Here is a 15790-nt window from a genome sequence, read left to right as displayed (position 1 = left end):
AATATATAAATAATCATCATACAAATGTTAGTAAAACTGGTGTCTTTAAAATGTCATGCATAGCTGCATAAAAAGTGTAAAACAGCACTATCTACTAGATAAAACCATAAAAACATAAAAACTACATGTCATTTTCAAAGTTTAGCTGCCCTAAGTTTTAAAACAGGCTTCAATGAGATAGTATCATTTAAGCCAGGGTACTTGCAGGCTTCAAGTACCAGCTGCCAGTACAACACTCTGTATTCTAAACATGTCTCCTAAGGGCCTCCTCTAGGGTCAATAGGTAATGTCTCAATTACAAAAAAAAATAAAATTCAGCTCCTGTACAATTCAGTGTGTGTTTATATAAAGCATTGTTGATGTTCATCTACCTTATGTCATATGTTCACAACTTGCATTCTCAACTTAGTTTTCTTTTGGTTTTGCCTATATAAAATGCATCACATTTGTCATACAAAGCTAAGTAGATAATACATTGAAATTGGAAAAACCTATAGTCTTAATGGAACTTTTTTAACCCTCAAGTGATGTCTGTCACCAACGTTAACATAAGGGCATTGATCACAGCTGCCACATTTATATGTATCCCTCTTGCCAGAATTGTAGTTGTTGGCCTTGGAAGCACCATTTTCCAATATATTTTTGATACTATGGCCCTTTTTGTAAATGCATTTACATGGTTTATCAGACGTGCTGCAGATCTGATGTACTAGCAAATCTGCTCCATTCATCTTCTATGATGTTTCTGGCTACTCTGGCTTCCCCATAATATGTGATAACCAGGACACCATTGTACATGTTGTTTCCCTTACTTCCAGTTGTTTGAGTATTACTAGGGTCATAGTTGCCCTAGTTTCTGTTGCTTCAAGTACTTCACAATATGCTTCTGTAAGCAGCTTTTGCACTCACATATGCATAATCTGAGCCATAGTTATTGTGAAAAATAAGACTCAGCACATATAATTATTAGATGTATACGGCAGTATGTCATTAATGTATGCATGAATGGCACCTATCTCAACATGTTTTATTCAGTTCATGTAACCCAATGCATATTACATTGATTTACAACATTTAACAAGTGAAAGTCACACACATAAAGGCATTGTCATAATTAAATCTCCACTAAAGCTGAAATTGTTGTGTCATAACTTACTATTTGAAAATGTTGGTTCTTCTGTGGAATTAACAGCTAATTCACAACAGTTAGCAGTTTAACCTTCTTTGTAGACATTGGTTCACTTTCCAGGTGGTATTAGACAAAGTTTGCATTCTGTATGTCCCACCAACCCATTATGTCACAATTCATAAAATTTTACCTCTTATCAACACTGATTATTAGCACCATCATAGAGTTAGTGTCATGCCATATCACTGCATTAGATAGATGTATGAATGATTATCATCCACCATAAGAGAGAGCATTGCCAGAGGTGACAATATATCCTTTGAAATGCAATTCAGAGATCGTCAAAACACACTTGAGGATTTCATAGTGGAGCACGTGTAAATACACTGAGCATTACACTATCAAATTTCACATCTGCAGTGCATTTTGAAGGAATCATACCCAATGTGTCTATCAAGTCACCTCTATGCATTCAGTTACACAAATGCAGTTGACAAGGTTGTCCATTGCTGTTCATAGGCTTGTACTTGCTAGATCTGAATTGGTCATAAATTCACTGCTGTATTTCTAGATGCCCTTCAGAAGACATGGCAGGCAAAGGCTAGGGTGGTGCTCTATATTTAGAACTCAATGGTGGTACAAAGCAGAGGCCAGGATCTTTGTGACTCTCCTCGTAAAGTGCTACATCCATAAGTTTCTGCAGCAGAACCACACTGGGCCTCAGTACAAGGCTGAGGCTTGGACTGTCTTTGCCAAAGACTGTAACCAGTGCAACTGGTACTCCACACACTGGTGAACAATGTTGCACAATTATAGTGACATGAAGGGGTGCAAGCAGGATGTCCTGAACCTATGGAAGGCAGAATTTAGAACTGCGAAACCCTTGAGTTTTGCACATATAGTGATCCATCCCCAGCCAATAAAGTGCCATAGGTTGGCAAGGCAATGCATTTATTCATTATACTTCTTATTCTTTGGTTTTGTGTTATGTGCTCCTGCTGAAGACATGGCTTGAAACAAAGAGGAACAGCAGTAATAATTAGCATGCCTCAAAGAAGGACACAGTAAGTATGGTTTAGGCATGAATGTAAGCAAGATCATAATAAATCTAAAACTTATGAAATGTTTCAAAATTTCAGGGCATCAGTCCATATGAGTTGAGTCACACACAAACAAGTAGGCATACCTTAACTATATATATATGAAGCATACATGCCAACACCAATATCTCTTTATCATTTGTTTGGTAAAGTATAACTCAACTTAGCTGTGTGCAAGTTCAATTCCCAGCAGGAGAAATTTGTTTTTTTATTACAGGATAGTATAAAAAGAAAATTTTCTGTTATATTAAGTAATATTAAACATTCCATTTTTGTAACTCAATGTATTTACTTGGAATGCATGTATAAGAAATGCCATAGTCACCTGTTTTCACATTTTCATAATAGCAGTGAGACTGATGTATTTTATGACACATTAATGTCTTCACACCATATCTGGATGTGGCAAAAGTTACCACAGTCATGTGTTATACATGCTTATATTTTTATTTATTTTTCCTATGTGGAAACATTACTGCTGAAACACAAATGGCCATCGTCGGGGGCTAGATTGACAATGTGGATCAGACCACCCCACTTTCATCTGGCTGTGGCAGCACCACCACAGGCAGCACAGACACTAGCACATCTGAGTCCCAACTTTTCAGCATTGCCTCCACACCAATCTGTTTCAACTGCATCAGGTGTCTCTGCCCCAAGTGCTGGTGAAGTGGTATCCTCCAGAAGTACTACTAGTGGAGTTTGTGATTTTTGTCACCCATCAGAGCTGACAGGGATGGTGGAGGATATCATGGAGAGGGGTCTCAGTGCCTGAATTGATAGAGTAGAAAACTTCCTGCATTGAATTACAAATCCAATGCCCAATTCAGCACTGACCTAAGAATCTGTGACAGGAGAAAGTGATGAAAGTTCTAAGGATTATGGCTAGATTTCCACTGTGCTTATGCTGGGTGCAGATGCACCTCTGATGTCCCATTCCTAACCTCTATTGTAGAGTCTCCCAACCTTTTGTATCCATCACCATCCCTGCATGTCTGTTTTGTATGTCCTGTATGTTTACATGTACTACCTGACCTATCCTACCTACCTTACCCTCTTATTCCCACCACCTTCTCCAACAGTCCTATCTCTGTAAAGAATAAAAAAGGGCACCAGTCCCACCAAAAAAATACATTCCATACATAATGCTCCACTTTCCCTATGTATCTGATTGACACCCTTGATTTGGTCAAGTTGGCCAGACAATAGTATTCAGTTTTTATCACCCAGCCTTGATCTGATGATAATCCAAATTTGTGAAATTCTTGATACAGGAGTGGATAGCTATGGTGCTCTCTCACCACCATCCTGCACATTCCTTTTGTCAAGTGGCAGCTGGTGACTTCAAATCAAGGAGGGGCTCCAGAAGACAGCTGATTGGGTGGGGCTAATGTGAAGGGGTGTGACCAACTAGAAAGGGGTAGAGCTATGCTAAAAACTGCAAACACTGGGACTTTAATTAAATATGCTACCATGCATGCCAGATCATCATTATGAGAGTCCAATCAAGAGAAAATGAATCGTAGAAGAAAAAATATTTCAATGCACTGGCTACATGACAGCTTACTTAATATCTAGATGGAAACAAAAAGGTTGCGAGGCATGGAAAAATAAATTACTTTTTAAATACATTACTAGAATGCCAGTCAAAATCAAGTAAAAAAAAACAAACAGCACTCAACTCAAACCACTTCTGCTTGCACTGCAGTTCTAATTATAATTTATATTCAGCTTTATAAAGGTACCAAGTAACATGCTGAAAGCAGCAATCTCTGTGATAAACAATGAAAAAAGACCTGCTACTTGACAACAACTATCTACTTGTTTCATGGGGAAAACATGATCAAAGTAAAAACTGAACAGCAAACAAGAAACAAGCTCAAGATAAATTGCTTAAAGGATTTCTGCACAGTTTATGGACCACACATGATAGACTGACATTCTGTTTAGTTTACGGGTAAAGCCTGCAAAGATGACTGCAAGTCTCTAACAAATGTAATGAGCTTCTGAAAATACTGTAATCCTGTCCTTTATTACAAATACTGTCAAATGCATTTCAATACCTACGGCTTATATGCTATCTAATTATATAAATATTCTCTGCATGGCAATAACAAAAAAAGCTTTCAATGTTGGTAATTCTTTAACAGTATGCTTATTAAAGCTTACTTGCATCTTACAGTCTCAGACAAGCTTACCTGATGGTCATTAAAGTATTGCTCTGTAAACACAGAGCAACAGGCACTGCAACAACATGAATAAGAAGAAACATGAATCAACAGTATAAAATATGACAGAAAACCAGAACATTCTGCAAAATCAAGGACAGATGAAAAGCCACTACAGTACTTGTGTCTACCTTGGATGGGGGAAAATCTGCACACTTACACTGTATAACTGCTCCTTGGACACATCCAAAGTCACTACGTGGGGGAGTGGGGTGCAACAAGTATGTCACAATTTGAAATGTCTGTGGCTGACGGTGATGGAACTGACACATTTGTCATACCTCTCAGCCTCAGAGCAAGACATTTGGACAAAGCCATAAACAGAAGTGAGACAAAGGCTCAAAAATAAGGACAATTTTAAATATTGCTCTTATAAACTTAAATAATAGAATAGTAGGTCTTGCATTAGTATGAATTTTCTGAAGGATATGAAATCTGAAACTCAAATGTCTGTCATTATTTTCTAACTTCAGTCTTTAATGATTTGCCACTAATTTGACCACAATTTTATGAAAAATGGACCAAAAATGTGATGCAAAAGTATAAAATAGCCACACAATACAGCTGGGGACCTGTCAAAAAAGGGACACTTTTTTAATATTAGTAGTGTTAACTTGAGCAGCTGACAAAATAAGAGAATCTACATGCATTTCTGAAATTAAAAGTAATCTATAACTCTGATCATTACAATTATTTATTAATTGTAAACCTTCCAAGTTTTCTTCCAAATTTTCCATTTTGAAGAGGGATTGTTATGGAGATAGCAACATTTTGAGTAAAATCAGGGACAGTTGAGAGGTTTGGATATACCTAATTCTATAAAGTGATTTATTCGCACGTACCTCTCAACCTCTTAACGCAGGAAATCTGAATAAGGCCAAATATATTGGGGGAACATACAAACAGTACTAAAAATTGCTCTTGTATAAACTCAGTTGACAGAACAATAGGTCTTGCTTTAGCATGCATTTTTCTGAAAGGTATGAAGTCTGAAACTCAATGTCTGTCATTATTTAGTGACTTCATTCTTAAATGATTTGCCAGAAAACCACAAATTTTATGAGGAACAAACTAAAAATAAGAAGCATAAATCTAGTCATTCTGTAAAAATCTGGACAGTTAAGAGGTATAGTTCAGCCGGGGCTGTCTGAGTTTGCCGTCCTTCCCCCCTCACAAAATCATGGTCGAATGGGGCCTCCCCTCTGCAGCTATTCATTCCAGTGCCCAATTACTTGGCTAATTCACCCCATTTACCATGTGCATACTGCTTTACATCTATGATGATTTGTATTTCATTTAAACGTTTTGTTTTACATTTTACAGCACAAATAGTAATCTGCTAAACAAAGCAGTCTCACAATGAAAATAGACTTAGCATTAAAACTTCTCTGCTCTTGAAACTCACATTCATTGAAACAGCATTGAAATCCACATTCAAAGAAAATACATCTGGCCAGTGGCAGATACAGATTAACTTTGGGATGTTTTCAAATCATAGGCCCCTTGCACAGGAAGCATACATGTGTTCTTTGATATACCTTCCTGATTGTATTAAATTATATTCCTTGTATAATACAGTACAGCTGTTAGAGAGCATTTTAAATGTATTGTTTTGAACATTTTCCAGTAAACAATGAAACACAATGTATGCACCAATAATGACAAAACTGCCCAGTTCAGAACATTTCCATCATAAAAGTCTACTCAAACTTCCACAATCCACCAATATTAGTAAATATACAATCTCTGCAGAAGTAAAATTCATCTAAATATTTTCACATTAAAGAGATCTGTAACTAATGAAGAGGTTGCTGCTAGCAAACAACTTTATATTTCATTGTTTCATCTACAAATAAAGTGCCTGTTGCCATTGAGGAATACATTGCTTATGTTACATTAAAAATGATAAGCTAGTAATATTGCAATAGGAAATGAATGGCAAACTGATAACAGGTTCATTGTTACTAGATATCTCCGCCAAAGAGGACATTCTCAGGACTGCAGCATACAACCCCTTTAAAAGTACAACACAGCACAGTATCAGCAATATATCTATATACTGTGGGAGTAGAATCCACAGCCTTGTGCATCAAAAGCAAGTATACTACCTGTTGTGCTATTAACAATGCAAGAAGGCTCAGCATAAGCAGCATTAAACTTCTCTTCAAGCTCTCAGCTCCTTGTAAAATCCACTCAACACTCAAGTGTATCTCTCAAATTTGAAGCCCAAAGAAATCTGAAAAAAGCTAAAATGTATTGGGGGGGGGGGGAGACAAAAGTAAACAAAAGCTCAAAAACTAGGAACACATTTTGAACATTGCTTGTATAATCTTGGAAAATTGCTAGAATAAAATGCTGTGTTACCAACATGTATTTCACTGCCAAGACTTGGCTCCAGGACCCTGTGCACTACAGTCAGACCAACATACAACTATACCAAATCAGCTGTTTCTTGAAAGACAGGTAGACTGAAACTTAAATGGCTATCATTTAGTGAATTCATTTCTCAACATAGCTCTCAACCTCTTAGCACAAAACACATAGACAAAGCCAATAAAGGGGGAATACAGCTTCCAAACATATTCAGCGAATTCAGTTCTCAACATAGCTCTCAACCTCTTAGCACAAAAAACATGGATAAAGCCAATAATGGGGGAATACAGCCCCCAAAATAGGAACAAATTTCAAATTTTGATCTTATAAACAGAACATTGTTAGAATAAAATTTTTGGTGTTACCAGGTACTACCTGAAGATTATGAAGTCTAAAATTCAAATGCCTGTCATTATTCAGTGAATTAAAAATCCAGAAAACCACAAATTTCACAAGAACAAATATATAATGCAAACATTTCACAAGTGGTGGTGGGTAGGGAATTCAAGTTCTTGCTACCCACTGCCAAAGTACAAGGTTTGAGTCTAGCCACCAGGTATATTCCCTGAGTTCTCTCTAGCCACCAGGTATATTGAACTGGGACATTACACACACATATACACCCACCCTACCTGAGTAGCTAGCCCAGCTCCATTGCTGCAAAGTTCATTGCATTCGACACTAGAAGCCCAGTTTCCTTCCATTGCTGCAAAGTTCTTTTTTACAGCTGGGGGGCTGCAGTCCGGGCTGCAGTCCAATAGCACGAGCCACCCCTAATTACTGGCAGTGATAGATAGACAGTAGATTGGAGCATCCTATTATGGGATTGTTCTGGTGTTATTCAATAATTTTCTGTGTTGTTTTAGCTAGACTCTGAAATGTCAGCATTTGATGATGTTGATGTACTTATTTCACATGGTGTCTGCATACTTCTGGTCTTTTATAGACCTGCTGAGATTGTCTGTGTCCACTTCCATGGCTGAAACACTAAAGACTAGGCCAAAACTCAAACCCCTCTCCTGAGATAGATCAGCAAAGTTCCATGCAAGCCTAGAATGCTAGCTAAACCAGAGTTACTGACATCACAAACAAATATCCACCCTCTGAGACTACTGGTCCGTCCTTTTACATGTGCTACTGTATGCAGAGTACAGAATTTTAAGTCACATAGTAATGTTTCTCTCTGTTTTAAAATTTTCACATCATTCACTCAAAATGTTAATGGACTAAGGAAGGTGGAGGCTGGACAGCATGCCATACTTCAAACATTTAATGTATTGTTTACGTTTGTTTGCTGGAAAAATCAGACTTCTGCCATATATGCTTAAAAAGAATTCTTATAAAAAAAAAGAATTCTTGACAATTAGATTTATGAATAAGAAGTTGTGAGACAATTTACAGTATCTAGGAAAAGTGTGCTAGGTTTCAAGTGCAGATATTAAAGAATATAACACAAGGAGGGGTGAAGTAGTTTTAGAAAAAAAGCCTTATAATATACAGACCGTGATGTTAGAAGGAACTGAAATTTAAAATTTCTATTTAATATACATTTACTAAATCTTACAGTTAATACCTGAGTAATTTTTGTCTATGTAAAAGGTAATTCTTGAGCTAACATTTCTATGAGAATTTCTATTTTAGTATTTATCACAGGCCATAATCGTATAGTAATAAAATATTGAATTTTAGGGGAGCTACAGTTTATTAGCAAGTAGTAAGGGAATAAAAGTCTTGTCAGTAGTGACAAAAGGCTTGACAGAAGTATAGGCAAGCAAGACATATTTTATGGGTGGTGAGTTTGTTACTTACAGGGAAGGTTTTTAGGGAAGGAATAGTAGCAAATATGTGGAAAGTAGAACTTAAGCACCTATGTTAATGATACAGTTAATGACATAGGGTAATAGTGGAGCAATATATCAATGGGATTAGAAGTTAGCTTTGACATTAGGAATTATTTACTTGAATGTTTTTAGTTTACAGATGGATATTTGAGTAGTGTATACTTTATAGATAGGTAGTATAAACTAAGGGGTAGGGTACATTTGTAGATCCATTTTATTTTTAACTATGTTAATAGAGAGCTTTAAATTGCACATAGGTTGCATACAGTAACCATATTTCATCTTGTCATTCAAATACTGCTTTTCAGACTTGGACTGTTGGCAACCTTTTTGTCTACTGTGCTACAGTAAGTATGACACTGATATATGTAATAGTGGCACTGGAGGACATGCCTATTAGCTAGGTGCTGCCTGTCATTGCTAATGTAGCAGTATGCACATACTGTTGTCAGTACTATATGTGGCTGATGCTGTACATTGTGCAGATCGCTGCTGCATTAGTCATAATCATGGTGTGCATACAATGCCAAGTTTTATTGCATTGTGATTGTACCTGTATGTAGCTAGGAGTACTGAATGTGCTCATTGTATAAGACTGTCCATACATATGTTAACATTGTTTTAAACACATGCTATCCTTCCAGACATTGCATAATGTGATTTGTGCTGCACCAGTCATAATGCCATCATAGATACAGGGTTATTACATTCTCATAGATACAGGATTATTACATTCTAACAGTGGCACACATGATATGCTAATATTTATATCTATTATATTGTGAGTACAATGGTAGTGTACAGGGTACCATTTTGGTGACTGCATTATTATCAACAGGTACAATTGGTTGAACTGCATGCTGTATGATAGAATCACTTTTCTGACATAGTGGAGTGATTTCTAACTTGGTTATATTCTACAGGGAGTAAGGTCCCTGTGAGCGGATAAGGGACCTTGCCTCCCACAGCAAATGAAATGTTTACACTTTGTCCAAAAGCCCTTTTCTTTCATTCAAAATAAGATTGTTGTGTCTGCCACACTGCTACTATAGGCCTATGAGCCATGTTGACAATGTTCATATTGTCCTGAGACATCATATAACCTGCAGCCTAACGTCACCATAAAATACAGGGCGTTGATGATGTATGCCACTACACAAAACCTGCTGCACATTATGATGCAAACTCTGGTGAACAACACATTTCTGGGTTGTTGCAAAGGTTAGTTTAATGATAATATGGACCTTTCAGGAAAGCAGAATGCTTTGATGTCTTACGGTTAATCATATCCGAAATGAAATAAGTGTGGTAATCAACTTTTACTATGTGCTGAAACTATCATTTTAATGCTGTATGCCATCTGTGGCACTCAACCCTGGATGTAGTTGAAAAAGGTTCACGACTAGTTCACATAACTGGCAAATGAACAGCAATTAACTACATAATTACCTAAACACATAAATAAATAAACCAATAAACAGGTAAAATATAAATTAATAAATACACAATGAAATGCAGAATGCCATCTGGGTGGGCCTGTATATGTTAGTGACTAATCTCAATAAACTACTGGAATGAGGAAGAAGTAAACAACATAACCACAGCAGCATACATACAGTTAATACACCTAGTTGTTAACAAATTGTTAGGCCATACTTCATTACAGCTGTAAATTATGCAATGTTTAAGGTTTTGTTTTGTAGAATTTTCTAAGTACTTGAATAACATTTTGTACTTTACCTGTATAACTTTTTTTCAGCTTCCTACTGTGGGACCTAACTATCAGCTGCAGTTGCTGTTAGATTTCCTTCTGTTCCTTGTCTGGACTCACAGATTTATCCTGTGAACTGGGTCTGCTGGACTGGGATGACAAGCTTGGCTGAGATTAATTATATCTACCTTTGGAGAAGACAGAGAAGCCATAAATGGTATTTATTTATTTATTTATTTTACATTTGTTTACCGGGATAGCCCCACTGGATACATGTCCATTTTCAGTGGAGGCCCGGGGAGAAAAGCTCCAAACAGACAAATTTACATAGATTACACAATATGTTGGATAACATTAGAAAATATAAAACAAAGTGATTATGTACAATGGCTTAGTAGTGTTCCCTAGTAGGGATCACAATTCTCATGGACAGACACAATTAAAAGCAAGAGATGTTAGATTGGATATAGAGTTTGGTGACGTAGTTGCATGTTATGATATTTACAGATTATGCTTTTAGTTTATAACTTAATCCGGGTTGGTACATGGGCAAAGCCAATTCACTTTGAGATACTCTTTGAGGTTTTTTTTTAAGAGACTTTTGGAGGATTGTAGGGTTATATAGTTTGGCAATGAATTCCAAGTTTTGCCAACAAAGTTGGCAAACAGGGATTCACCAGTAGAGTTATTAGCTTTGTGGGTTTGGACCAGTAGTTTGTTGGCTGACTGTAGGGATCTCAGGTTGCTATATGGCTTAATAATATTTATAAGTGAGGGGGTATCCTCAGGGTGGTACAGACTTTTGTGCAATATTAAGAGCTGATTGAATTGAATTAAGCTGGGCAGTTCTAGCCACTCTAGTTGTTTCAGGTTCTGGCAGTGGTGAGTTCTATAGGTGGAGCCAGTGGCGAATCTGGCAATATAGTTGTATCTATGGGACAACTTACCTAGCTTGGATTTGTTGAGGTTTGAGAGTACAGGTGAGGCATATAAAAGAGTAGAGAGTAGGTGTGGCCGGACGATTGCAGTCCTAGCCAGTGAGGTTAAAATGTCTTGTTTCTATACGGTGATCCAAGCTTCTTATTAATGGTCTGTATGGTTTTGTTGACCTATAGGTCAAATTTGAGATTATTGTCTATGATAACCCCTAGACGTTTGGTGTGTTGATCTGGGGAGATAGTGGTACCATTGTTAGACGTAACAGAGAATGAAAGTGTGGCAGATCTACTAGTGGTGGTGAAGAGTAGAAGTTTAGTTTTATTGGGGTTCAGCAGTAGGCTTTGGTTGGCAAGCCAGTTCTCAGTAGTATTAAATGTATTTTGGGTTAGGATTTGCAGTTCTGATGGGGAGGTGGCTGAGCAGATCAGAGTGGAATCATCTGCATATTGAATACAGGTAGCTTTAGGGAAATAGAGAAGAGTAGTGAACCTAGTATGGAGCCTTGAGGGACACCAAGTGTGAGAGGTAGCTGGCTGGAGAGTTTGCCCAGCCATAGTACCACCTGTTGTCTACCAGTCAGGTAGGACTGGAACCACTGGATTGCGTGCTTATTGAGGGAAATGGATTTTAGAAAAAGAATGAGAATTTCATGGCTGACCATGTCAAAGGCTTTTGATAGGTCAAGAAAGAGGGCGTAGGATAGCCTATTGTCATTCCTGTTTTGGTTTATGGTAGTAGTAAAGGAAAGGAGGGCTAAGGTGGTACTGTGGTATGGCCTGAAACCATGCAGGGAGCTGGATAGTAAGTTATTCTGTGTAAGGTATTGCATTAGTTGCTTGTGTACACATTTCTCCATTATTTTGGCTAGTGGGGAAAGAATGGCAATGGGTCTGTAGTTGGATATGTCTGTAGAACTACCACCTTTGTGGACTGGGATGACATGGGATATTTTCCAGAGGGCAGGGATAGTGCTTTTGGATAAGGTTCTGTTATTAAGGATAGATATGGTATATGCAATGCCATCTGCAGCTATTTGTAAGTACTCTGCAGGGAGGAGGTCAGCAGAGAGGGTGGTAGGTTTTAGTTTTTTTATAAGTGTTTTGATAAAACTAGTGGATATCGGTTGGAAGCTAAATTGGGGGTGATTAGTGGGTAGATTAGGGGTGTGGTTTAAGTTTGTGGAGGTTAGTTGATTTGCTAGGGACTGGATTGTTCCAGTGGAAAAGTTATTATAAGCGCCAGCTATGGTGTCTGGGGAACTATGGGTGTGGTTAGCCGGGGTTGGGATGGTAGAATGACCTGGATGAAGTAGTTCATTTAAGCCAGCCCAGAACTTTTGAGGGTTGTTTTTGGTGTTTTTGAGGAGATTTTGGTAGAAGCTTTTTTTATCTAGTAAAATAGATTTTTTTGTATAGGTTCATAGGTTGGTACTGGGCTATCTGCCCAAAGGCATATATTAGCCCAGCCACGTTGTGTGGTATTCACCGCCCCTTTAGTAGTTCCCTAGACCCTTGTACTAGCAGCTAGTACCCTTGGCCCCTATCTAGTAGTGCTGTTGTTGTGATCTCCGGTGTGAACCTTCTGTTACCCATCCACTCATCAAGGTTCATCTTGAAGAGTGATAGTGAGGGGCTCTGTCTTATGTAGATCGGGACCCTGTTCCATAGTAAGGGAAGTCTCTGCGAAGGGAATCTGTCCCTCCAGCATGTTCTATTCATTGTTGTGTTGAGGTTTATATCCCTAGAGCGTGTAGCTCAAGTAGATTTGGTTTTGCTAAGATGGAGCATGTTCAACAATTCTGGGTTGGACATGGCTCTGTACGTTAGACAGAGATCACCTCTGAGAAAGCGGTATGTATCATTCCTGAGTTGATATTTTAGATTGTCAAGTGGGGCTTTAGTTGTTCTCCAGCTGGATCATGCTCTGTTTCTAGCTTTGATTTTACATTTGGTCTCCTTTGTGAGACATGGTGCTGTATTTGATCTAGTTTTTATTGTACATGCTGAAGCATGGGAATCAAGGATAATTAGGAATTCAGTGTTAAAGTGAGCTATAGCCTCTTCTAACGGTAGATTTTTTAGTTTTGACCAGCCAACTGCTTTTAGCTCATTTAGTAATATAGCAGTGTCAATGTTTTTCCTGTTTCTAAGTGTTTTATATTTGGGCTGGTGAGGGTTTCCTAATTTATGTTTTATGATATAGGTTAGTAAGTGGTCGCTAAGGTCATCAGGCACAGTGTCATTCATTCTCACAGCAGGGAAATTATTCTGTACTCCCATTCCCTGACAGGCAGAGCATGCTGTGACATAATGCATGTATACAACCAAGCTCTTGTACCAGATGCATGGACACATCTGCCCTGCCCTTCTATATGCATGCATTATTTGTGTTCCTGTATCACTTATCCACTTCTACTGTAGCATCATACAGTACCACAGGTCACACACAGTTATCATGAGGTAACTTTCCCAGATTACTTGTCAATCAAAAATTGTTAACATTGCAGGTAGATGCCCTACTGTTGTACCTATGAACATTGCTTTTTGCCTTTCTCTTCACATTTTATCATGCTGTTCTGTTGTCTGGTACCCCTAGATAATATTTCCTTGTGTTTGATACTACGTGGGCTGCTATATGCTTTCATGAGTGTGCATGTGGGCATTTACATTCTAGAGCATATTGACTGCTTCCTCTTGATTTATGCTTTGTTCCATTGTTCATTCTAGTATGTTTTAGGATCAGGGTTACATGTTTCATATGTGCTTTCTAGGTTCATAGGTAAGTACTAGGCTAACAGCCCTTGCAGGTCATTTTAAGCTTAGCAAATTTCCCTTTTTATGCTTTAAATAACTTACCCCATTTGATTTACAGATTGGCCTTACCCTTCCCATGGTCGATAATTATCTATTACTCCCCAATAAGAATAACTGGGTTCATACCATAGATAATTTCAGGGGAGCTGTGCATAAGATAAAGCATTTAGGATATGCCTCTATCCATTGGTAGTACAGAGGACAGTCCTGGGGTAACTTTTCTGTTTTCCTTCCATAGAGAAAAGTTGCATTTCCATATGAACAGGGATGAACTTTTTTTTATGTGCATGGGGAGTTTGTACCAGAACAGCAGTATCCTCTGTGAGATATATCTGTCCCTCCAAACTGTTTTGTTGATTTTTCAGAAGAGGTTTAAATTCCTAGATCAATTATTTCTCATGCCATTTGATTTGCTGATGTGCAGTAAATCCATTAGGAATAGGTCGGAGGATGCCTTGTATGCCAGATACAGGTCACCTCTTAGCAGTCTGTAGAATACCGAGTATAGTGACAGGGCTTTGAGTCAGTCCACGTAGGACATTGTTCAGGCCTTGTATCCTTTTAGTAAGGTATCTCTGTGGATATTCCAGTTGTTGCATATATCTGAACAGATACATGCCACAGGGGCCATTATATTCAATGATTGTCCCAAATAGGGCTGAGTAAAGGTGGGCAATGACATGGGCAATGACATTCCTAGATATAGACACAACCCCTTTGTTTATAAGCTGTGCAATATGGAAGGACTTTCTTACAATAGATGCATGTTGTTCAAAAGTTAAGTCACTGCCCACAAAAGTTCCCAAATCCCAAAAAACTGGGCCATCTCTTAGGGATGTATTGGTAATTTGGTATTTCTCTGGGGTAGATGACTTCCCAAAGGATACAATAATGATTTTTTGCATTTAGTTTCAGACCATGATTTTGACTCCATTTATTTATCTGAGACAAACCTTCCTGCAGGATGGCTGTATCATTTGGGGATTCAATGACTGGTCCTAGCTAACAGTATTCTGCAAACTTGGTAAGCCAGAGCCCATTGCTACAGGCTATTTCAGAAGAGTAGATGCCAAACAAGAGAGGTCCCAGCACAAAACCCTCAAGGACTCTACTGGTGACTATTCTCTTTGTGGAGATAACTTCCCCTATTTTGATTATCTGCATATTATTTTTAAGACAGTTGGCAATTCAGCGAGTAACATAGGGTTTATTCCCAGTTTATTTAGATTTTCTACTATGCATGACTGGGGAATTGCATCAAAAGCTCTGGCCAGGTTGAGGTATGCAGTGTGCACCATTTTGCTTTCATAAATTGCTTACATAAATGCATATATACAAATATTTCAATTCCCATAATAAGTGTCCTGGTTGTTGTTAAAAATATCTAAACAAGCACCAGCTTTAATGTAATTTGGTAGTCTGTTCCATGCATCAGCTGTTCTCAAAGAGAACCAGTTAGTACACTTATCATTCCTTTAGTATCTTCCATATAGGTTTTCTAATGGTTCTCTACTACTTTTTGATAAGCCCAAACAATCCCAGGGATAGTTGTCTCTAAATGCCTTATATACCTGAATAAGATCTCCTCTTAAATATCTATATAAGGAACTGTACAAGTTCGGATATTTTTGTCTTTCATAATGACTTAAATTTCAC

This window comes from Protopterus annectens, chromosome 1.part0, assembly GCF_019279795.1.
Source record: "Protopterus annectens isolate FY-2018-M chromosome 1.part0, PAN1.0, whole genome shotgun sequence".
Classification (NCBI taxonomy): Eukaryota; Metazoa; Chordata; order Ceratodontiformes; family Protopteridae; genus Protopterus; species Protopterus annectens.
The sequence above is the reverse complement of the archived record's forward strand: the minus strand, read 5'-3'. Positions refer to the sequence as shown.